Consider the following 25,445-nt stretch of genomic DNA (forward strand, 5'->3'; position numbering starts at 1 on the left):
GCTGATGGACATGGGGAGATACCTGAAGAGAGACAAGGCGAGTGGCAAAACTGCAGTGTGCTCTCATTTCTGTAGGGGGTGTTGTGTCACCCATGACCATCAGCATGGCACACTTGGCATCTGTGAATTATGGTATGTATTATGTGGGACAGAGGCAAAATCAAAATCAAACATGTTTATGTATATATTAAGGGGATTGTGGTCATTTTAAAAATAACAGTAAATATTGTATAAAGAGAGAGAGATAAAGTGCCCAAGAGTCCTAAACTCAAGGAGTTCAGAAGAGGTTGTCATACACTCCAGTTGGAGTAAATTAGGCTACGTGTAGGACAGGTCTGCAAAAGATAACAATTTAAACTCTGTAATCAGAGTATTAATTAGGGGCAGAGAGTGAGGGTGATCACCAAAATTTGTATGTAAAGAGTCGACTAGTCTGTCTGTCTGTTTATGTGTCTGTGTTGAATTAAGGTGTCGAGCAGCAACACAAACAGTTGTGTGAGAATTGAGAAAAAGTTAAGAAGTTATATTGTTTATTTAGGAAGGTGGTTAGAACCAATCCAGGGGTAGACCGAGATCAGTGAAAAGGAAAAGGATTGAGCGGCGATTATTGGAGCACACTTATATTGTTGTTTTGAGATGTTTAAGGCATTATTTAAAATATCTGGTAAAAATATGCAGTCAAATTGTGACTACTTTTAAAACAAGGAAGTGAAATGAAGTAAAGGGTTCAAATCAAATAAAATGTATATACTCACTAGGATAAGACTCTTAATAGACTGAAATGTTTTGAATGATAGAAAACCAACAAGCTAATCATTAAAATGAAGGGACAGATAAAAACATGTAGGAGACATGCAAGCATTTTCATGGCTAGGACAAAAGTGTGTAGTTGGAAAAAAATCTTTAAATTGAGTTATGAGCCAAAATCTGACAGTGATTTCTGTTTCTGTTTCAACAAATGAAGGTAATTTTATGCATGACATGTTTCAAAAATACAAAAAAGCAGAAAAATAGTAATTTTTCCTAAGGTGCGCAGCTGATAAAGAGCTACGCGCTGACAAGCAAACTGAAATGTATGTTCCAAACCGCAGTGCTTTTGAAGATTAGCCAAGGCTCCTTGTGCTGACACAAAGACAAGAAGTGATTAAAAAGTTGCAGGAAGTCAAGGCTGCGTGAATTTTGATAAACAAAAGATAGCTTTGCAAGTCAAAACAGCTATGTATCAGTTTGCACAGAGGAACAGCAATATGCTGTTGACAAATGTCTTTTATTAAACACTAGCGAAATTGTGAAGAAACCTAGAGAGAAATTATGTATGTATATTAACATTGAAATAGAAAAATACATTAAAAGTCATGAAGATATGATTGAAACAAGTGACAATAAGTAGGGCCAAAGCTGATGTATATATGTCTTCTTGGAACAATTAGTGGGTTATTTGTGTATACTTTTTGAAAATATTCATATTTTCTTGTACCAAGCTGTAAGTGAGCTGACCCACACCCTTATGGAAATATAATTTTGAACCAGAACTCAAGGAATACATTTTAGTTTTTAAAGATTATTATGATACATATATGTAATGCTTGTGTTTTAGAATAAGGAAGCTCAGCTGTATGTCTGTATGACAAACTTCAGCTGAGGAAATTGACAATTGAGTATGTTTTTGAAACAGCATTTTTTCATGGTGTTTGTGCATGTTTTTTAAGCAAGGAGTATGTTTTTGAAACAGCAATTCTTCATGGCATTTGTGCATGTTTTTAAGCAAGGTGCTAGAGAAGCACTGCATTGAATTATGACATTTTGGGATAATGAAACCCCTGGTTGTTTAATTAAGCAAAGTTATATATTTTGAAAAAATGCTTGATTTTGCCAGAGAAACTATATCTGAGTTTACTGTTTCATATTAGAAGCTGCCCCCAGTTAGTGAATATATGTGAACTAGAGTGGTCTCAGTAGGTCACCGTTTAAAAGACACAAGTTACTCCCCATGTTAAAAGGGTTTTTAGTTATTTTGGAGTTAATGTTAGATATCTTCTCTGTTAAATCTTCTCTGTTAAAGCACACATGAAAGTACTGTTAAACTGTATTCGTATAATACCTCCTTGTTATGAATATTGGCCTAAGCCCATTCGCGTTACACGGAAAACCGCGTCTGAAATGTTTCGATATTTGATCAACTTCGCTGCCATTTTAAGAGTCATCCGCCATGTTGATTTCAACTCTAATTTTGTGTTCTAAAATGGTGGACTCTGTTTTCAACTTGCAGCCGAGCTGAACGTCATTTGAGTTTTGTTAATGTTTAGGCTGACGAGAGCAGACAGTTTGTATTATGCAAAGAAACCTTGTGACTGCAATCCAAGTGTTGTCTACTCTCACAAGACTCATCCTCATATAAACAATGAGACAATGTAGAACATACTCAGATTGTGTATTTTTGCTGGACTGCATTGTAGCGATTCTTGAAACAAGGCTTACTGTGGATCACAGAACCAACGCCACCATTGTAACTTCATGGACATGCAAACTTGTTAAATCTGTTGTACAACATCATAATATTTGTCATGTGAACTGGGCAAGAACCCTAGCATGTAAATTATTAGCTTGGAGAGGGACTGGACAATGTTTGAAAAACTGTATAAAAGTGTCTGTGTTAAAATGTCCAGCACTCTCTACCCTCACTGTGTCTGCTGGTACACACTGCGAGGTGTTGGGAGCCAGATAGCTATCTGTTTGCTTTGAAACTGTACAGAATAAAAGATACTTATATCTTTTTGACCCGTGATTGGAGTATTTCATTTTGTGGTACTAAGCCTCGATATTTCTTTGGTCTTTCACATGGCGCCCGAATAGTGACCCTCAAGATTGATGTCTCCTCGCTGAAAAGAAGATGTGGCTATCGGACCGGGATCGGAGAGTGAGAAAAAGGGGGCCCCTTTGTATGAGATGCGACACCTCCACAGTACTGCACAATCCGATCCCTGAACAGTGAGCACACGGTTCGAGAGGGCATCTTGACGAGGGTCCCCCTATTGAGGTGGGCTTGTTGCCAAAATCGATAACCATGAGGATCCTTTGTAATCCGATCGGACCTCCTTTGCATTTTGTAATCAGGTGAGTCGTGCCCCAATTCCTAAGTATCCTGATATTTGGTTGTAGATTTGCACTCGCAAGAGGTATTTGCATCATATTTGTATTCCCCGAGAGATCTCTACCTAGCAGGGTTAGGGTGTTTTATATATTTATTCCATCCCATTATTTTACAGAAAAGGGGTTTCATGGATGAATAATCCCCATTCAATCGAAATATTTAGACCTTCTTTTACAGAATGTAATTGGTAAATCCATTTTTGATCTAACGTGCGTAGTTTCAAGTCTCGATCACCCCCACGGGTGTGTGCTGGAAAGGTTTCAATTATGAACCAGTAAATGTCTTCCTGGTTGTGGTGCGCTTCTTTATAATGTGCCACCAGTGGTTTGTCTATTGTGGCCTTCTTTACGCACGACCGTGCTCACAAATTCTTTGCTGCACTGGTCTCTTGGTCTTTCCAATATACAACAATCCACAGGGGCACTTTAAACCCTAAATTGCCCACTTTGTGTTGCAATTAATAAATGATTTAAAAAACCATTTTCTGCCTTCTAGGTCTATGTGCTTGATGTTACCCGTAAGTCGACAGACAGAGCAATTACCACACTTAAAGTGGCCAATAACTTGTGGGAGCCCCCACAGAGTTGTTTGTGTTTGAGGGACCTTTGTTTTTATGATGGGGTAGGTATGAACCAGTTTATCACGTAAGTTTGGCATTCTTTTGAATGCGAAGCAGGGCTTGTTGATTTTAAAGCCCTCTGATGTAATCATGCCCCCGTTTTTAATAATGAGTCTACGTAGATTGTGGCTAATAGGGGAGAAGGTGGAGACACATGTAATCTTTTCTTCCACTATTTTTGGTTGTTTCACTAAACAATCTTGTCTATTTTTATGTCGAGCTTGTTTCATCGATCTGTGGATGATATAGTTGATATGATATGGAGTTGAGCACTGTCATAGTTGTGTCTAACCAAGTCTAAAATAAGCATATCAGTTTCATGTGTCAGAGAAAATTGTGGATGCCAGCTATGCTAATGTGGGCTTGTTGTATACATAAGTTAAGCTATCCAATGATACTGAAGGAATGTTTTTTTCTCTATTCAATTAATTTGAATCATCCCCTTTTAGCACTGTTTTTTTAGATGGGCCTTGCCCACTCTTCTCCTTTTTAATTATTTGTTTGTGTTTGTTTTTGTCTGTGTCTCCTAACTCCCTTAAGCCTCTGGGTCAGTGGCCACGCTATATAAATTCAATAAAGTAAAACTAACTAAAGGGATATATCAGAAGCATACCATGTACAAGGTAGTCATTTGCATAAGAGTGTTGCATCATCTAAAAAGACTATGAAGCAGGTTAAAGGGAAAAAGGTGTTTGAGTGTGTGTCTTGTTATTCCAGCAAATAAAGGCCATGATGAAAAAGCTCCCAGGTGCCTGATTGTCTCTTGTTTCTCTCTAAGAAGTGTTCATAGTTGTCTGGTGCTTGATGGAAGATGTGGAGCAGGGCCTTCAGTTCACATCCCTTTAAGGGGCACCCATCTTCTCCAAATTAAAGTCACTGATTAACACATTTGGCTAGTATAAATGGTGCCCTCACCCACAGTTTACAATTCTTGGTGAACTATCTCCAAGATCTCGCTTTGGTTAGATGTGCTTTACTTGCTCTAGTCAAACCATCTCTACACAATATTTGTCTCTGATATTTCAGAATTATCCATGTCAAATGAAAGGGGATTGGTTGCACAGGACTTCCCTTAAGTTGAGTACAAAAATCACTGTGAAAGACAACTGGAAGCAAGTGAATAAAGCCTAAGACACCAGAGCCGGTTTATTCAACACACATTTCAACGGAGGCTTAAAAGAACGCAGAGTATATTTTTTGCTTACAAACATGGGTTTCCTTTTATTTTATTACAATCAACTTTTTTAAACCAAAGAATACATTTCAGGGATTTCTTCTTTAATATAGCTAATGTTCCATTAACCTTGCTCCACTTTCATTGATAGCTTCCTGTATAGGACGGTACTGTGTAGCTAAAACTAAGATGCACAAACTGGGTACCAGATCACTTTAGATCATGTTTGTCCAACATTGTTGATCCCTGACATAGGAAATCCAATATGGGCAAAACAAAGTATCAAAACAACAGCATACAGATAAAGTGAGACCAACCTCTGTACTCTCAGACCCAGCATTTTGCCTCACCTCCCCTCCAACCTTGGTAACTGTCAAGCCTCACTTGTCTTCTTAATCCAGTTTCTGACGCGGCTACAACCTCTTTCCAAATACATCATTTGTAACATTTTCTTTCTTCAATTTTATAATGAACATTGTTTTTAGATTTGAAACTGCTGACAAAGTAAGGATTGAACATTTACGAGAATTAATCAAAAACCAATACCAAAATAATACAACTTCATTTCTTTAGGATTATTTTGAGATTACATTACTTTCGGATATTTGGACACCCGGCCCATGAAGCGTATGTCAATCGAGGCTTTCACTGCCACCTTCTCCCCCCCACCTCAGGCTGACTCTCACCCTGACACAGCCCTGTCCCTGCTCTACTCCTCTATTTCTGCTACTCCTGATGTTCTTGCCCCTTTCACGAAGATCATTTTGAAGTCCAAAGCCAAGTGTAATTCTTGGTATGACTCTAATTTAGCTACCCTTAAACACAAGTCTAGAGCGGCTGAGAGAAAATGGAGGGCTTCCTGCTCATCCTCTCACAATCTGGCCTGCCGCCTGCTCCAAAGGCATTACCGTCTCGCTATCCGCTACAAGAAGAGAGGCCACATTCAAGCCCACGTCTCTGCAGCATCTAACAACTCGGCCAAACTCTTTAAAATCTGCAAGGATCTGGCCAACCCTGCTGCAGTCTCCACCCCTCCTCTCGCCTCCGAGGCTCTTGCAATGCCCTTGCCTCTCACTTTAATTCTAAAACCTAGGACATCTTGTCCACCCTCTCCTCCACCCCTCTTCCTCTCCCTTCTCCGTCCGACTTGCTGACCTTCCCTCAGCCACCCATCCTCCCTCTTTCTCCTCCTTTCCTCTTTTCTCCCCGGATGAGGTTGCTAGACAAGTCCGATTTATGAAAACCTCATCAAAGCAGGTCCATCCCTGTTCCTCTAAAACCGTTAAGGACCACATTGATACCCTTGCGCCTGCCCTTGCAATTTCTGTAACCATTCTTTTGCCTCTGGGTCTTTCCCCTCCCCTCTGAAGCACTCCCTTGTTCATCCTCTCCTCAAGAAACCCACAGCTGATCCCTCTTGTCTGGCAAATTATCTCCCAATTTCCATTACTCCTTTTTTGGAGAAGCTCCTAGAAAATCTGGCCATCTCCCAGCTTAACCTTCATTCCGACTCTGTTGACTCTCTACATGACCACCATTCTGGATTCAGAGCTGCCAGAAGTACGGAAACTGCTCTCCTGATCATCCGTGAAGACCTGCTTTCCAACCTTGACTCTAACATTCCCTCGTCCTCATCCTACTTGACCTCTCTTCTGCTTTCGACTGGGTCAACCATACCATCCTGCTCAATCGTCTTCGTGACAACCTGGGTATCACCGATCAGGATCTGGCCTGGCTGACCTCTTTCCTTTCTGATTGAACCTCCCAGGTACAACTTCGGTCCTTCCTATCCTCTATCTCCCTCTCCACCTATGGTGTTCCCCAGGGGTCTAACTTCTCACCCTGGCTTTTCAACCAATACCTGGCAGCTCTCGCCTACTGCATTTCCATGTTCTGCACAAATCTCCAGTGCTATGTCGATGACACCCAACTCATTTTCAGGCTTCCCTAGGCCACCTCATCTCCTTCCCTCATCTCTGATAGTCAAATCGCCATTCAAAATTGGTGTGCCGCCACCGATCTCTGTCTAAATGCCAACAAGACCGAGATCCTCCTCATTGGTACACCTTTTCCATCTTTTCCCCTCACTCTCTGGCTGGCCTCCCTTGGCCCTCCTCCTACATGCGAGGCTAAGAATCTTGGGTTAATCTTTGACACCACACTTTCCTTCTCCGCACAGATCTCCGATGTCTCTAAAAAGTTAAACATTTTACTGCACCTCCTTAGAGGTACTCTGCCTTTCCTCTCCTTCCCCCAGAAGCTCACTGTCTCCTGAGCTCTGGTGCTCTCTAGGTTGGACTACTGTAACAGCCTCTTTCTAAATCTACCTGCCTCTACTCTCTGCCCCCTCTACAACTAATCCAGAACAGGAATGCAAGACTTGTCCTTGGCCTCAAGCCCTGGGATCATATCTCTCCAGCCCTGAAATCCCTTCATTGGCTCCCAGTGGATGCAAGGATTACATTTAAAACCCTCTGCATTGTCCACAAGGCTTTCTGGGGCCTGGGTCCAAAATAACTTCAACTATCCCTCTGCAAATACCTCCCCTCTCGAGCCCTTCGCTCCTCTACTTCTAACTCCCTCAGGGTCAGTTGTTTTTCAAAGAAACAAGCTGGGGGCAGATCTCTGTCTTCGGCTGGTGCCTCCCTTTGGAACAGCCTCCCGGCCATCCTGAAACTTGAGGAGAACCATCTCCGGTTCCAGAAGCACCTCAAGACTTTCCTCTTCGCTTCCGCCTTTGCCCCTCTTCTCTCCTGCTGATCTATTTACTCTCTCGGCACCGTGCACATGGACACCCTCTGTCCTTTGGGCCCAAGTAACTGCTCACCCTGCCTACCTCCAGCATGGCCTCAGGGCCACCCCTTGCACTGGCTTTCTGTATCTGTACCCATACAGTCCCACACTCTTCTTCTGCACTTATCAGATATACACTATCTGACTAATCTTGCACTTGCCACTTGCTGGCTGCACTATCACTTTTCACTGCCTTTATTTATTTATTTACTGCACTTATTGTGTATTCTGTTTGCTCCTCTTTTCCGCACTTTCCACTTCTCCTCCTTCCACGCACTTTCCCCCTTTTCCATGCATTTGCACGTTCTTAATGTCACTGGGCCAAGTAAGATCATTTGTTATTTTGTTCTCCATTGTTCCCCTCCCTTTGCTTGGTCGCGCTTTGAAACACTTGTGTTTGAGCGAGATATAAATAAAATATCATATCATAATTGTTACCAAGGAAGTCAAAAGTAATCCTAAAATAACATGGATGTTTATTTATTTAAGCATTATTTATGGATTGCATTTTTTTGGATTAGTTGGGGATTGCATTGCTTTTGGATTTTTGTAGGAGTATTTGGGGATTGAATTGCTTTTGGGTTTTTGTAGGATTATTAGATTGCATTGCTTTTTGATTTTGTTAAACTTTAAAACCAATCAGAATTACTAATTAACATTTTCCGTGTGAGTTAAGTAAAACGTAATCCAAATGCAATGCAATAAATAGAAAAGGCATTTTGCATTGAAAGAGGATTTAAAGAGCATTTATGAGTGGAAAAATGCAATAGAAATTTACTTTTAATCCAGTTTTTTGGCAGGTTGGCTAATAAAATGGCGCCTGAAGTAGTGAGGGCTCATTCAAGTAGGTCAAGCGGCTTTTGATCCTTTGCAGATGGTTGTTTCCCATTATGGGCATCTGCAAGACTGACTCTTGGTCCTAACTTGATGCTTGGCCAAAGACTGCTGTCTGAGCCAGTCGACATGGCAAGCAGAGAACGTCAAAGCGATAAAGTGCAGACAGCATGGAAGCAAGTGAGGCGCTTAGCATGCACCCAGGGTGGGACAGGGATCAATAGGCATAGGGACTGGCGACACTGATTGCACACATTTTTAATAATTGAAAAGCTGAAGGAGTTTGTCCAGTCACCCAGTGGCAGTAGTCTTCGGCGCCTGGATACAAGGCTAGCAAGGATTTAATCTTAAAATTATGGCTCATTAGCACCACCCACCGAGATGAAACTCTGTGCACGTGTGTGTGTAGAAAGGAGAGTAAACACATGCAGGGTGCTAGCCTGCAGCTGTTTGGCTAAGTACCCACCCACTGCATGCCCATATCTAGCCTAAGGTCCAAGGGAGTACCTTTCCTTGAAGGTGGGGAGGATGAGAGGGTTTCACAAAACAATGCAGTCTACCAGCTGAGCATTGGCTTTGATGCAAAGGTAAGATGTCCAAGTAACGTTCACTGACCGGCTGTCCCTCAACTCCAGGGTGTCTTTCCAAACTAGGTCAGAATTTCCAAGGAATGGAAATAATGACTAACAGTGAAGGCGTATACAGGTTCTCTTGCTTGCTTAATTTTGAAGGGCTGCTAAATGTTACATGTCTCCCTGAAAAACATTTCACATAATTCTAATTCACTCTGTGTGGGGGATCAGGGGGAGCTAAATTACTGGGTATTGTGGGAATGACAAACACTTCCAGGGTGAACATAAAGGAGAGAATACCGACGTTACACCACTAATTTACTTACAAGAAAACATCAATTTTCAAAGGGTTGTACACGTGGCAACTATAGACACATCCATTTTCCAGTACGTTGTCCAAGGCTTCACGGCTACTGTCCCCTAAATGGATAGAGCTTTTTTAGAATGAAAGGGCCCCTTGTTTATTAATAACAGAATGGAGAGGCAACTATTGAGAGGATAGCCTTCTCCATGGTCAGCTCCAAGCGTATAAAAGGTTTACAAGTCCATTGAGGTAGCTCAGTGTGCTACTAAGCAACTATTGCAGAGATCTTTTTGTACCCTGAAGGTCACACGTTCCAACACCTTCCCCACAGGTTCAGCTTCCTCAAGCTCGACAATATAAGTGAGTTTCTTCTGAGGTTAATAAACGTGTACTGTTGATTCTGCCATAGCAGGTTAATACACAATTAGTATTAACAAGAGTGTGGGAGCCCCTCTACTGAGAAAAAACATGGTTCAAATAACATGTTCAGTGGAATTGTTTCCACTTAGTGATCTACAGCCACGTTTTAGGTCACTGACCCATGACAGGAAAGAAATGTCCCTTTGCATATCAAAATTCTAAGCAACTCTCCTCTGAACAAGAGTACCACCTACAACCCCAGACGGCTTTGTTCGGCCTTCTAAGTGAAGTGAAGCAGAGACTCTGTAAGGCACAGTGAGCAATGGCTCCCCCTCTGGATTACCCCGGGTTACTTAGGGTGAAACCCTAAGTTTTACCAATTCAATTCAAGAGTTGAGAGCCCCTGAACTGAGGACAAACATGGTTAAAAAAACTGCCTTATGCAATTTCTTCCAGTCAAGAGGCTGTACAACCATGTTTTAGTTCACTGACCCTTCACAGAAGAGAAATATGCATTTGCATATCAGTCTGGTCCCACCCACAAGGGCAGTCGTGCACTGGAATGTTAGGAAATTCTCCTCTGAACAAGAGCACCATCAGCAATCCCAGACATGCGTTTTGGCCGAGCTGGGCCTCCTCAGTGAAGTGACACTGAGCCTCCCTAAGGCACAGTGAGAAAGGGGTCCACGTCTGCAATACCCAGGGTTACTTAGGATGAAAACCCAAGTTTTACAAAATTAACAAGAGTGTGTGAGCCCCTCTACTGAGAACGAATATTGGTGAAATATTCCCTACTCCCTATTGTAATTAGGGAAGTCTTGTTTGTCTCCCTAGTTTGTATTTCGATCACCATTTACATCAAATAGCATTATAGAAGTGTATTTTTGTAATAATTAGTACATAGAATTATATTGTTCATCAATTTACTATTCATTATCAGTTTAATCAATTGCAACATACGAATTGTTATTTATTCATGCATTTGTATCTTAGGTTATTAGAATGTAATACATTATTTAAACATTAAAAATAGAAGTAAACAGGCCCATCAGGTGTGGTTGGAAGCTTTATAAAAAAAGGGGTGAACAGCCATCCAGCCCCTGTGGGAGGGGTGTGACAATGAGTTCTGCATCAGCCTGCTACAGCCTACACTTCCTGTTCTGCCCCTTTTCCAAACAGCTCTATACACACAAGCCTAACCTCGTCTCTAGCTTGACTTTTGCAGACTCAGGGCCTCATCAGGAGTTGGGCCCGTAAAGCTGGCGGTAATGGAATTAGCACCTCCAATACCATTCCGCCAGAATAAAAGTCGGCGCAAATACCGCCGGACACAACGTACCAATGCTATTTCAGCTGGCGCTATCACAGCCGGCGCTATCACAGCCGGCGCTAATAGCGCCGACAACAGAAAGCGCAATTACAGCTGTATCACCAGTGCATGTATGGCGGTATTTGCGCCGGAAACGGGTATACAGCAAATGAATTACCTCCAGCCTCAAGGTGGAGGTAAATGAACCCAGGTGTCAGAAATTAAGCCACAGGTGCACACAATGCAGACCAGAGGCTACATAAGACATACCCATGCCCGAAACACTGTTTCCCACACCCTGCTGCCATTATTTGCTACAAGCTGGGACAGGCAGCTGCTCATGCTGCGCCTGGACCTTGAGATGCTTCAAAACCAGGCCCGGGCACATGGAGTACAGGGGGGATATGGGAGGAGTAGGAGGAGTAGGAGGATGATGAGGAGAACCATCCAAACAAGACGAGCACCCATCCCCAGGGTCAGGCCATCACCCTGGGCCCTCAGCAACACCCATTTGGTCACCCTGTACCGCTTCAACAGGGAGACCATCACCAAGCAGCTGGCAACAATACTGGAAGACATAGGGAGCAGGATCAATATCCAGACATCTGTGCACCCACTGGTGAAGCTGGTGGCAGCTCTGCAGTTCCTGGGGACAGGCCCCTTCCAGCACTCTGTGGCCATGATGCACGGCATGGCACAGCCCACATTCTATACAGTCCTGGCCCAGGTGCTGGATTCCCTCCTGCGGCATGTGAACTACCATATAGCACTGCCCACCACTCTGGCCCAGGTCAAAGACATGAAGGCAAGGTTCTAGCCCACCGCACAAATGTCAATGCAGCCATTGACTGCACCCATGTGGCGTTAGTGGCACCCCAGGCCCACAAGAATGTATACAGGAACCGGAAGCATTACCACTCCCTCAATATGCAGGTGAATTGCGGCCCTGACCTCATCATCACCTACTGCTGTGCCTGCTACCCAGGTTCCAACCACAAATGCATGGTCCTACGCAAAAGCACACTGCCAGGATACATGGAGAGGCACAGAGGACAACAGATGTGGCTAGTGGGCGGGTACAATCTCCATCACATATGCACATTGAGAACCAGACCAAAATTGGGGAACAGGGGGATGTTGACACTGACAGGAAGCATGGCATGACAAATGGATGCACTAGCAGCACCTGCACCAACAACAGAGGGCATCCAAGGGAGCATGCACACGTTGGACACATCTGGACACACATGCTGATGTACACATACTGCTGCCATTACAACACACATGACCACATGTACCACAATGCATCAGGAATGGTGCACAGCGCAGATCCACACAGCAGCACTCAACAGAAGGCCCGTCAGTGCCACAGCCATGTACCCACTTGCAGCCACCTGGGACATGTCACTGAACACCTGCCACATTGCCACAGGGTGCATGCGCAGGTAAAGGTATGCATGTCACCATTCACAAAGGCTCCACAGACATCACACATACACATTGCATGGGCGGGTTGTACACATGCATGCACATGGTGACCAATGCCCCGATACAGTGTGAGAGCAAACCCTTTTATGAGACAAGTGACTAATATGTGTATGCCACCCCATGCAGGTGAATCTGGATATCTGCAGCTGGTGTGCCTGAAGACACCTGTACGTGACCCACGTAGACCGCATGAGACTGCCTACAACCATGCCCACAGCCGGACCCGTGTGTGCATTGAGCGCACCTTTGGACTCCTCAAGGCATGATTCCGGTGCCTAGATTACACTGGCTGAGCCCTAATGTACACCCCTGAAAAAGTTGGCAAAATTGTGCTGGTGTGTGCAATGCTACATAACATTTGCCTGAGGAGGAATGTACAACTTGCCCCTAAAGCCCCCCGCTCACCACCAACTCCCCAGCGCGCCATCCCCCCACCCCACAACAAGTCCACGGCATGGCCACTCAGGTCAATTATTGTCATGTCTATTACTATGGCCTCGGCCTCTTCCCCTGACTCCCGGCGACCGGTGATCTGGTACGCAGCTGGCAGAAGGACTGGCGCCTAGGTGTGCTCTCCTGGGATTCCCCTGTTGGAGTTGTTGACCGAGAAGGGATGGAGCTGGCCACCTGGAGCTGTTGGCATTGAAGCTCATTGGCTTGCTTGATGGCCTCTGCAAGAGCAGAGATGCCCTCCGTTATTTCCCGCACTCTTTGCCCAAATGCTGTCAGTGCGATTGTACTGGCGGTTGTGACCCTCCTGGTTCTCACATTGTCCCTTGCCATCCTGCGTGTTGCCCCCTGTATGCTATTGCTAATTGCCTTCAAATGGCTGGAGTGGGTGTTGCTGATGGACTCTATCTCCCCTTGTCTTTGTTTCATGGCCCTACAGCCTCTGCATCAGCAAGGCGATCGGAGCTGTAGGCTGTTGTGATGGGGGGGTGCGCTGTTGGCGTGGGCTGTCGACAGGGTAGCCAAGTGTGGGTGTGTCAGTGTCTGGCTCTGGCATATGAATGCGCAAGCAGCATCGTGGCCTCTCAGGTGTGGTGGAGGGCTGCTGGCAGAGACTGCGCCCAGAGGTTGGTGGTACTGCCACATGATCTGCATCAGGGCTGCTGTCTCCCTGTGTCTCCAGGGTCACTGGACTGTGTGGCGTGTCACTTTACATCAGTTGCTGAGTTCAACTGGACTCCAGCATTACCTTGAGCCAACGGTAGAAAAGTGTTCAGTATTTTCTCAGTGCCATACAGATGTTACATCAGTCTCTCCAATGCCCATGTATCCAGACAAGGTATTCTTTATAGGGAGTTCCTTACAGGAATGGGAGGCCAAAGAGGGAAGTCACTCCCAGTGAGGTCCCTCTTTCTCTGACCCCTAAGGAGGGTCTTACTTAGCTGACTCACCTCCCTAGCCTCAAAGGGGGTGGCTCCCTCCAAAGAAGAAAGGACGAATTGCCTAGATTCGTCACAGCACACTTCCAGGGAAAGCAAATAAAGTAACCCCTTCTCAGTAACTTTGTGACAACTTAGCATCTTTTTTGTAATGAAGTTCATCGGTTTCTGCAGTGATAGACTTAGCTTGATCTTCTTCTGGTTTTACATCCTTCAAATTCTTATTCTGCCATGACGTGGCGAGGAGAGTCCAGGATCTTAAATTGGCCACCTCCCAGCTGGATCCTTTTCCAACTGGATTCATAAAAGACAACATTGTAGCATTGTCTAAGAATCTTTCCAATTTAACTAATGCCGGTCTGCAGAGAGTTATTTATTTTCTAGCCAATTGAAAGAAGCTGCAGTTAGAATCTCTTTTGAAATAAGCAAAGTAAAACTCCATTATACCGCATTATGCCTTATAATTTTATATCCATCTCTAACCTCCTCTTTGTAAGTCACATTTTGGAAGAGTAAGTTACAGCACAATTGACTTTATTTGAAAGGAAAGTGACTTGTTGGCTCTCAGACTGGATTTTGTGCACTGTGGAGCCCTAAGAGGCAACCTTACTGAAGAAGAAACATTATTAGACTTGAGGAACAGAGGGATCCCAGCTGACCTAATACTCTTTGACTTGTCTGCAACATTTGAGAACGTAGATCATGGTATCTTAATCCATTAGCAGGAAAATGTTATAAAAAATAAAGGATTGGCCCTGTCCTGAATTGAATATTTTCAGAAAGACGGCAGACAGAGAATGCAGCTGGGTCATTTCACGTCTCGCAATGGCCTGATCCCCTGTGGTGTACGCAGGGTTCTTCTTTGTCTCCTCTCTTATTTTACATTTCTATTTATCCACTAGCACAATAGGTGCAGAGGTTTGGTGTTAAATGCCACACTATGCTGATGATACCCAGTTTCGTTATCCTGTTGTTTCAATGACAGAACTTAACTTCAAAGTAATTTACTTCGAAGTGATTACTTCGATTTACTTAGATGTAATTATGGGTTAAGAGGTAAAAAGGGGTGGAGAGAGGTTTGAGGTAAGGTGGTAGTGAAGGGAAATGGGGGAGACCGACCAAATTTTCAAAAATCCTTCAAAGTATTATTTAGATTTAATCAGTAAATGTTTCTGCAAAATAACATGGAACCCCAGTTTCTGGTCAATTTCCCTGATGAATCTGTGATGCACCAAAGATTGAGGAATGTATTAGCGTGGTGCAGCGTTCAATGCAGAACAACACTTTACCATTAAATGGTGATGAGCCAGAGGTTCTACTTTTGGCCTGCCCCTCTGGTATATCTCTTCACTTTTAATGACATATTCATGTTGTTGGAGATGGTCAGAAATCTGGTTGTTTTTTTGGGCAGACACTTATGGTCTGGTAAATGGTAAACAAATTAATATTCTGTAGCAAGCTGTAGCTCTCTCCCGACTTCGGAACTGTATGTCTCTTGACAAAGGCTTTACCCGGAATCCCTGAACAAATTTCAGGGGAGTAAAAACCAAGCAATACAAGTGGTGACCCAGTTCAAGAAGTATGACCATATCACTCATGCCAGCCTAGATGGGCTAGTTTAGGGTAGAGGACCAAATGTATGCCAGTGTCTTGCATCAGATCTGGAAATGTCTTAATAGAACTGTCTATGAATATCTCTTCAAAATGGCAAGAATACATTATTTTCCAACTCTGACACTCTATTCTAGTGCTAATCATTTGCTTTTATTAGGCAAAATCTATACTGCTCCCTCTGGTGGAAAATTACATGTAATGGGACGCTGTCTCTGGAAAGCAGTACCCAGCTTCATTAGGAAGTATGCCACTATGCAGATTTTTAAGTAGACTAAATCATCATTTATTTACATTGCAAGTTCCTTACTTTAAACTTTGCGTAATTTGATTGGGAATTTCCAGGTAATTTACATTTTTTGACTGTGTTTATGCGTTCTCTGTTCTATTTGTTGAGTTTGTTTTCCTTTTGTATAGGGACTTGGAACCAATTATGCTGGTGATTTGCTTGCACTTAACACATGTTGTTACTACTAGCAGATATCGGCAACAATCAGTATTGTCAGTGCTACTACAAAAGAAATATGATAATATGAATGATTCTAGTGTGATATATAAATACTTTACCCCTTACAGTTAGAAAACGATGGGCCTGATTCACAGTATCTTTTTGTTATCCTATAGGGAAATGCTCTGTGAATCAGGCCCTAAATGAAAAGATGGGTTATTGTACCTTTTCAGAGCTGGAAGAAAATGTTTTTAACAATACACAAATATTTGGCATAGATTTGTCGAATGGGAGAGGACTGCCAGCAGCGATAACTTAAACAGCTGAGGTGATCCTTAGATGCAGTGAAGGTTGCTGAATACTGAGGAGATAGCTCCCATAAATCATAGGTTGACCATCTCACCCTCCCAGAAGGAACACTTTGAATCAGGCCTGAGAGATAGAATGTCCTCAATAGAGGATATGTCCTTGTACCAATATTCATGGAGCCTACTTAAAGGGAATGCGTTAACTGTAGAGTTTCTGGGTACATTTATAAGAAAGCCCGAGGCCTCCCAGCACTAACTAAATACCACATTGCCCATGCCTTCATATTTCAAGCAAGTCTTCTGCTTGTTAAAAGGAGGGAGCCTTTGGTCCTGCTATTTCAAAAGGGAAATCGCAGTTAAGCCCAACCACCACGACAAGACAGTACGCCTGCTTGTTTCATACAAGGATCACTTTAATTTGTTTGTCATTCCCCCCAATGCATGTGTATACATCTGTTAACAAAGACCTGCTGCTTACATGCACTGTAGATTACTTTTGATTCAACAGCTTTCAGGCACTCAGCTTATTGGTCAAGAATGAGTCTCTTCCTCGCCTGGTCGACAATACAGTTTAATAGTCTTGTGACTTTGCCAGGCACTAACTATATCGCCAGACTAACTTTCATCACTTCCCTGAAACTGACGTGGAGAGACAGACCAAGGCCACATACAAAAAGGTACTACCTATTCATTATGAAGCAGCACCTATCCTACTCACTTCCTACAGCCGGCAGAATATGCTCTCATGCATGCCCTCTCCGACACCTGTAGGAAGTGAGTAGAGATAGGGCTGCTTCATAATGAATCGGTACTACATTAACATTTTTGATATACTGTTGTTGAATTAAATGTCAAGATGGTCCAATGATATGTTTAACTGGCAACAGTTACTTAGGGCCTCATAACGAGTTGGGCTGTAGCCCTTAAATGCGGTGGTAACAGTATTACTGCCGCATTTAAGGGCTGGCCCTATCACGAGTTGGTTGCTAAATGGGCTGTTTTACCTCCAGCTTTATTCAGGAGGTGAAAATCCCATTTAGTGCCCTGTTTTCGGCGGAATTACCACTGACTGTATTAGCTCGCAGTATTAGCGCTAAAAATGCCCCATTGGATCCAATGGACCCAATGGGGAATGGGGATTTACTGTTAACACCCAACCCGTGATCTGGCGGTAATACCACCGGACCGGTGGGTGCCAAGGCTATTACAGTTGGGCGGTATTACAGCCGGGATACCACCCAACTCGTGATGAGCCCCTAATGTTTGATTTTGGAATTTGTACTGCACAAAAATGAACAAGTTTGCATCGATCTTGTTCATATTTTGTTAAAATGTGCTGGCTTGATCAATGGTAAATGGCAGTAACTACTAAGCTGCATTTGCACGTGCATGTGTGTTAGTTGTGTCTTAGTTGATGTGAGTGATGTGTCTGTATAGTGCAAGATTCACTTTATTTCTTGTTGCAAGTTTAATTTCTTCTATGAAGGGTGTCATTTGGGGTAGCTGCACTGGTGCGTTCGCTGAGAAGGTGACTGCAGTATTGTTAAGGAATGCTGAAGTAATGTCTTGTAGTATTTGAATATTTTTGTTGGGTTTGGTGCTTGCACAGTTGCTTGTACCTTGTGTTATTTATTTTAGGCTGCATTTATTTTAAGTATTTTTTTAATTGGGCCTCACTATGTTTTGCTGATTTTCCACCTACGTTTACATGCATGTGTGTCTGTATTCATACCTCACTGTAGATTTCATTCTTTTGTTTTAACAATATAAGTGTTTAGTTAGTGCAAATCTACAAGCTATGGCCAATTTTGTTTTTCGCTTAGAGGGAACACTATTGAATCCCACAAATAAAGTGTTCCAAATTGTATGGCCAACTCCTAAGCTTATATTTTGTTATTTATGTTTTAAGGTAATTTCCCTTTCTAGCCTTTGACAAATGTGTTTGTTTCTCTTAATCTTGACTTTCCAATTGTGCAATTGTTTAAATTTAGCACACGTTTCAGATTAATGGGCCTCATAACGAGTTTGGCGGTAATTATTTTGTTTGTTTTTGTTTTGTTGTTGATAATTCTGGCGCATTAAACACCAAGATTGATTACCATTACCACCACTTGGTCCTGTGGGTTTACCACAGGATTATAAGTGGTGGTAGGGTGGTGTTAGGCCCCATTTTTGGAGTCCATATGACTCCAAGTGCTTTATGGCGTAATTACGGCGAGCTTGAATTCTGCCGCAGTAATTCGGCTGATTTTATTAGGAAAAGGGGAGGACTTAGCACAAGCTCTTTGCTAAAGGTAAATCCTCCACTTTTTCTCCAAACTCGGAATTTGGCAGTGAGGTAAAAATGAAAGTAATTCCGTTGTCTCCAAAAAAGTGGCAAAGCAGAATTACCACCACTTTTTTACCACCATACTCTTAATGAGGCCCAATATGTTTTCACACAAATTCAGATTTAATAACGCTTTTAGAGAGAACCTGGTTTTTTGGTTTGGTAGTATGCGGATGTCCAAGTAGCAGCACAAACAGATTTTTAGATATTCATCTAGGAATACCCATTCTTCGATGAATTAATACATGAGGCCAAGTCAGAGTTTGTGCTTGGGTTACTTATGCTTTCATTTACATTAACAAACGTTAGCTTGAAATGCATCGATTGTAAGTGTGTTTTGATGTATCTTACAATTATCATGTTCAATTTCCTTTAAGCACTTTGGATGTGTTTGTATATCTGATATAAGTTCTTTTGAGGTAATAGCAGTCTATGCAAGGTTTGTAGTTTGTAGAGCCAATGTGCCATTACCGCATAAGGTAATGCCCCTGGGGCCCATAGGTACAGGCCAGAGCGTAGTAACTATGGGCCCATTAAAAAAAATGGCTGCCGGGGAATAGAAAACGAAGTCCATTTTCCCTTTCTATGGCGGCCATTGATAATAAGTGAAAAAAGTAAACAAACAAAATGGTCACCATGGGAACAGAGAAGCGATTACACATAGTCTCTTCTCCCTTTCCATGGCGGCCATGCAAAACATTAGGAAAAAAAGTTAACAAAAACAATGGGCGCCATGGAAAGGGAGAAGGGACTATGTGTAGTCCCTTCTTCCTTTTCATGTTGGCCTGTCGCAGATCGGGAGCGGACGTGCAGGCAACGGAAGTGTTCCAAGCACGTCCACTCTCGAAATGGCCTGCAAAGGAGCTAAGTGGGCAGGTGCCGGGGAGGGAATTCTGTGGATGAAGGGATGGGGGAGGTGGGTGGGTGAAAGACTTACCTGATTCGCCGGCGAGGGGAGATGGTGGCCACCGGCCTTGAGGAGGCTTACGGCAGTGGAATTACCACTTGGTAACGCCCACATTCTGAGCCTCCCCATTGGCTGGTAGTCAGCCACGCCCCCCCATGCCGGGTACTCATTTATTTTTAACTCTGTAATAGTATACCTCCTTCGGCCCTTTTGATTTCAAGCTTCATTTAATATTCTATTGTGAATTTAACAATTTGGCTGTTTGTTTACCTAGGTAGAGGAGCCACCACATAGATGATGAAGGTGCAGTCACATTACTCAGTTGGACCACATGAGATATGAAGCACTTTTAACCATGTTTGTTGTTGCATAAAGCCAGAATCAATATTCTGCAAAACATGGGCAACAAGATTAAACTACTTTTCCAAATCTGTGGAGAAAGAAGAATAGTTGCTCTCGGAAAATTAAACGGATCTCAGGCCAGAACACAGCCATAACAATAGCAGTGGTGCATGCTCTGTTGAAGAGTGGATTTATAAATGATTAACATCTACCCAATATATATAACAGTCCTAGTGGTGCCTTAGCGGTGTCCCTATAGTACGCTTAAGAAAGTGAAGCAGTTCAAACAGTGTGCAACATCGTAATAAACGCTGAGGAAAGAAATTGAATGAAAAGCAAGATGATTATGCACTACGTGGCTAATGGTTGTAATAATACAGGGGCCGATTCATGGAACAAATGTGCGCCGAAATTTGTGGCGCAAGCGTGAAAAAGCAAGCGCACACGCACGCGTGCGATTCATGGAAGGCCCTGCGCTTGTTTTCCCCGGGATGTGTGCCAAATCCGCAGGTGGTGCACACGGGCGCACACGTCACTGCAACATCCCGAACGCCGTGCGCAACGCGTACAGCGAAAGCGCAAAACTTTAGCGCACACACCAAAAAGGGGGCGGAACACGGGGCGGAACATGTAGAATGGGGAACAACGCGTGAAAATAAGGGCGTAACTGGGGAAGTACTGCTGGGAAGTACACAGAACGTCCACATGCACGTGAACTACACGTATTTATGGAATCAAATAGGGGAAACCCGCACACGCCGAAAGACACACACAGGCCTAAACACGTCTGACACACAAAGGCAGGCGGAAGCGACCCCACGCAGTATAAAAGTGTGTGCAAACAACAAACACGATGAATGTCCCATTTCTACGATGAATGTCCCATTTCTCGCAGCACTGATCATGGAACACTGCAGGAGGAGAATAGCCATGCCCTGCATTTTCTTGGCCAGGCCCAGCCTTTTTGGGATGCCTGATGACCAGGTCTATGGCAGGTATAGGTTTCCACCTCATATCATCCTATACTTGGTCCAGGAGTGGGAGGATGACCTCACATCACCCACCTTGTGCTCCCAAGCACTGAGCACCTTGGAAAGGGTGCTCAATGTACTGGATTTCTTGGCCACTGGGTCATTTCAGCGGACCACTGCCATAGTGGGGGGGGGGGTCTCACAGCCCACACAGTCACACTGCCTACACCAGGTGTTGGCAATCATGACTGTGCGACCCTCAGTCCGCAGGCACATATACATGCCCAGAACACCCTCAGAAAGGCAGGCCATGGTCCAGGACTTTTACAAGGTGGCACACTTCCCCAAAGTGCCCGGTGCCCTAGATTGCACCCATGTGGCCCTCCGTCCACCTAGGGCCACAGAGAATATCCACCGTAACCGCAAGCACTGGCATACCATCAAAGTGCAGGTAGTATGCGATGCACAGGGGATCATCAGCTCTGTCAATGCTAACTATCCTCGGTCCACCCATGACAGTTTCATATACAGAATGTCCGCCCTGAGCCGGGACCTGGAAGCTGTGAAGCATGGCGACACATGGCTCATTGTTGAGTACAAATGCCTGTGCACATGCATGCATGTCACACACAGACAAAAACACAAACCAAACTAATGACAACCATCATCACCTCCCCAGGAGACAGTGCCTACCCTCTGAACACCCACATGATGACGCCAATACGGAAAACCACCACACCACCCCAGGTAAAATACAACGCAGCCCATATTGCAACCTGGCCCATAGTTGAGGGTACATTTGGAGTGCTCAAGTCACGCTTCTGCTTCCTTGACCGCTCTGGCGGACATCTACTCTATGCACCCCCAGTAGTGTGCAGGATCATTGTGACAGCATGTGTCCTGCACAATGTTGCAACACGGCGGGGCGTACCGGTGGACATGGTGGTGCCCCCACATCCCCAACCACACGCACAGGTGCTGCACATTTGATGAGAAAGGGCACGTGGAGGCCGCCTAACTGAGGCGCCCCTCACCTTTTGTGGCCTCCCAACCATGGCACAGATGTACAAGTACCAATGGGAGGTGCACACAAAAATAGTCCTGGGCAACTTGGGTAGGGGGGCAAGGAACATGATGCAAACAGAACACCTGTGCTCCTCCAAGGCTGCCTATGGCACCTTAGGAAAAATGACGGGTCACGCAACGCTCAGGCATCCCAAAATAGCAAGAAAAAGAGATACGTGACCCCTTTAGCCCACGTGCATGTAAAAAAACACACGCAGCACAAAAAAGGAGTACGTAATCAACACGCAGGCTAGTATGACCGAAAGAAAGGGGCATGTGACAAACAGGGACACCCGCAGTGGGAAAAATAGTGTGCGCGAATCACCGTCTGCCTTGCGTGTAGAAGAAGAGCGCGTAGGCAACACCCCCACCAAAAGAAGAAGTACGCACTGTAGCCGCTGTGAAGTAATCGCGTGTGAACCCCAACGTCTAGGAAACACACGCACCGCTCTCCACGAAAAGCACGTACTGAGCGATGGAAACCCACGTGGGACCTTTAACCCGTGCCGAGGGAAATGCCTGCGCGTGTTACGTCACATACGTGCTTAAGCACTAAGGGCCTTTCCTCGAATTACACGCTGACGTGCTGTTTTTTCACCTGCCAAATCACTCTGTATCAAGCTGGCCACGTGACAACACACAGAAGACCACGCTCCTGCCCAGAAGGCCATTTTCCTGCCCCCAGAGCCTTGAGCCGACTCCCACCAGCCATCTGCTGCAACCTGCCTGCCTGCTGGCCACGTGCCCTGCTATTTGGTGCCTGCACATGAGCCATCTGCAGGGTTCCAGTTGCTGTAACCACCTCTGCTGGAACAGAAGACTCCCGACTGCAGTTCCATCACTCCACAGCCCAGCACCAGGACCCAGTTGCCCACCCACACCTGCCTCGGGGGTTGCCATGTCAGGGCAAACACCATCGGAGACCACTGGCAACCCCCAGCCAGAGAGGCAGAGGGCTGCCAGCTTCACAGCAGGAGAGGTTGGCATCCTGGTGGAGCAAGTCCTGGTGCATTATGATGCCCTCTACGGGAGAAGACGCGCCGACAAGGATGGACGGGAGAGAATCTGGCTGGACATTGTGGTTGCCATCAATGCAGAGGGGGTGGCAACCCGCGACCTGCCACCTGTCCGTAAGCGAATGAGTTGGGGCCTGCTGGCAGGTGCCCGTCATTGGGGGTGGGGGACATGTGTCGGGGCTCCCAAGTGCATGGTGCCATGTGGCCTGCCTGCGGGGCATGGTATGGGGTGATGAGCTGCCTGCGGGGCATGCCCAGGGGTGTGGGGTGGTCCCCTGTGGTGTGGGATGCCTGCGGGGTATGGGGGGAGGGGCTCACCCAGGAGGGGCCACATTGCCAAATCGAGTGTAAAAGTCTCTGTGCACCCCTGGAATACACGTACCCCGCTCGCGCCAGGACTATCGCGTGTGAAGCTCCACGCGCATCCCCGCAATACATGTACCCCGCTCGCGCCAGGCCAATAGCATCTAAAAGTCCACGTGCACCCCCAGAATACGCGCAGGCAGCCCATCCACCCTCCCCATGTCTCGCAGGCAGCTCATCCACCATGAACCGCAGGCATCCCATCCACCATGACCCGCAGGCAGCCCATGACCCCAGACCATGCCTCGCAGGCAGCCCATCACCCCAGTCCATGCCACGCAGACAGCCCATCACCCCAGTCCATGCCCCACAGGCAGCCCATCACCCCTGGGCATGCCCCGCAGGCAGCCCATGATCCCAGTCCATGCCCTGCAGACAGCCCGTCACCCCAGTCCATGCCCCGCAGGCTGCTCACACCACAGGGGGGACTTTTCCTATGCATTTTACCTGATGCGAGCGGGGTCACGTATTCGGAGGGGTGCGTGGGGAGTTTTCCAGGCGGTTTTGCAGTCTTGAGCGGGGTACACGTATTCCGAGGGGTGTGCAGGGAGTTTTACACGGGATTTCGCTGGCTCGAGCATGGTATGCGTATTCCAAGAGGTGCGCGGGGAGTTTTACACACGATTTTGCTGGCTCGAGCAGGGTACGCATATTCCGAGGGATGCGCGAGGAGTTTTACACACAATTTCGCTGGCACGTGAGGTCTATGTGGTGTTTTTAGCGCATTTTCGTGGTTGGTGGGCTGCATACTGGTTTGCGCCATGTAGGGGATTTGTGCAATGTTTTTGGCACACGGGGCGGGGTTGGGGGCGTAACTGGTGCTGCTGCAGGGTCGCTGCGCCACTCTGAGCCACGGCTGGTTATGGATGTAAAAATCCATGAATGCGCTGGGCGTCAAAATGGGTTTTTGGCGCAAGCTGCCGCACGAGCACTCTGTGTGCCAGCCGCCTGCGCCACTTCTGCGCTAGATTCCATGAATTATCCCGACAGTCTTTTACTTCTACATTAGGAGGGCCCAGGCTCTATTGTGCAATCTTTGTAACAGAGATTTTACATTTTAGTTGGCTTGATTTTATTTTTCTTTACTCTGTCTATTTCTTTTTTCAAAAATGTTTTTATTTTTTTTCTCCGTTTTAGTTTCATTTTTCTGCTCTTCTAATGTTGTATTTTGTAAAGGTTGTTGTACAATCATAAACAAATAAAAAAATAAAAATTCTGAAAAACACTTCCGCATCTTTCTTATTGCAGTCCTTAATGATGAATATTTTGAAAATTGTGCATGTTTTCTCTGTAGCACTAACGTTTCTGCACATGTCCACTGTCCAACATTTATTCCTGACACTTGAGTCATGCATGTCTTCTTTGGTGTTGTTAATTGTGGGTTTTTTAATGCCTTAATGGGCTAGTCTATCGTTATTCACCCATAGTGAAGGTGTACAATATATTTCGGTTTGTGCTAATGTACGGTTCTTCTGCTAAGTAGCGTTTTACTGAATGATATGTGCATCAATTGTCCTTTCAGGGTTGTTTTTTGCAGAATGTAGCACCACATAGTGTTTAACTGTCTTCTTTTGCATAGAATAGCAGTCATTTATTTTAGGGCATGCATGTATTTTTATTTGTATTAGACAAGCAGTGTTTTGTGCACATCAGACATCACATCAGTAATCTTTTTTTCATATTCATCAATGTCCCTTTCTGAATGTTAACTTCAGACATTAAAGCATTGATACTTTTCTTAACGCTTGAAAGGATACTTGTTGTTAGTGGTGTCTTTTTTAGGTAAATGGCTGATTTTGTGCATACATTGTTGCCTAATGGGACTGTTGTATGGGAAGCTTTTTATCTGTTTACATTTGGACTTTCTTTGCTGATGAATGTTTCACTCTTTTCGTTTGTTGTTTTGGTCAGTATGTGCTGCTGGGTATGTTACGCAATACAGTGTCCTTTTTCATTTTGTAGGAGAGGGAGTATAGTTTATGAGCTTTCCTCTTATCTTTGTGTTTTAAACACTAATAGTACTCCACTTATCATGTTACATGTAGTGTACGGATGATGTTGGAAAAGCAATTATATTTTTAGAGTTTGTTTCT

At 44.8% G+C, this 25,445-nt stretch overlaps 1 protein-coding gene across 1 annotated transcript in view; it reads right to left on the minus strand.

The window, feature by feature from the left end:
- LOC138504828 (maestro heat-like repeat-containing protein family member 1) overlaps positions 1 to 25,445 on the minus strand; it is a 165,711-nt gene that overhangs the window by 24,064 nt on the left and 116,202 nt on the right. The gene's annotated exons all lie outside the window — the stretch shown is intronic.

Source organism: Ambystoma mexicanum, chromosome 11 (genome assembly GCF_040938575.1).
Source record: "Ambystoma mexicanum isolate Mex_15411 chromosome 11, UKY_AmexF1_1, whole genome shotgun sequence".
In the NCBI taxonomy this organism is placed as follows: domain Eukaryota; kingdom Metazoa; phylum Chordata; class Amphibia; order Caudata; family Ambystomatidae; genus Ambystoma; species Ambystoma mexicanum.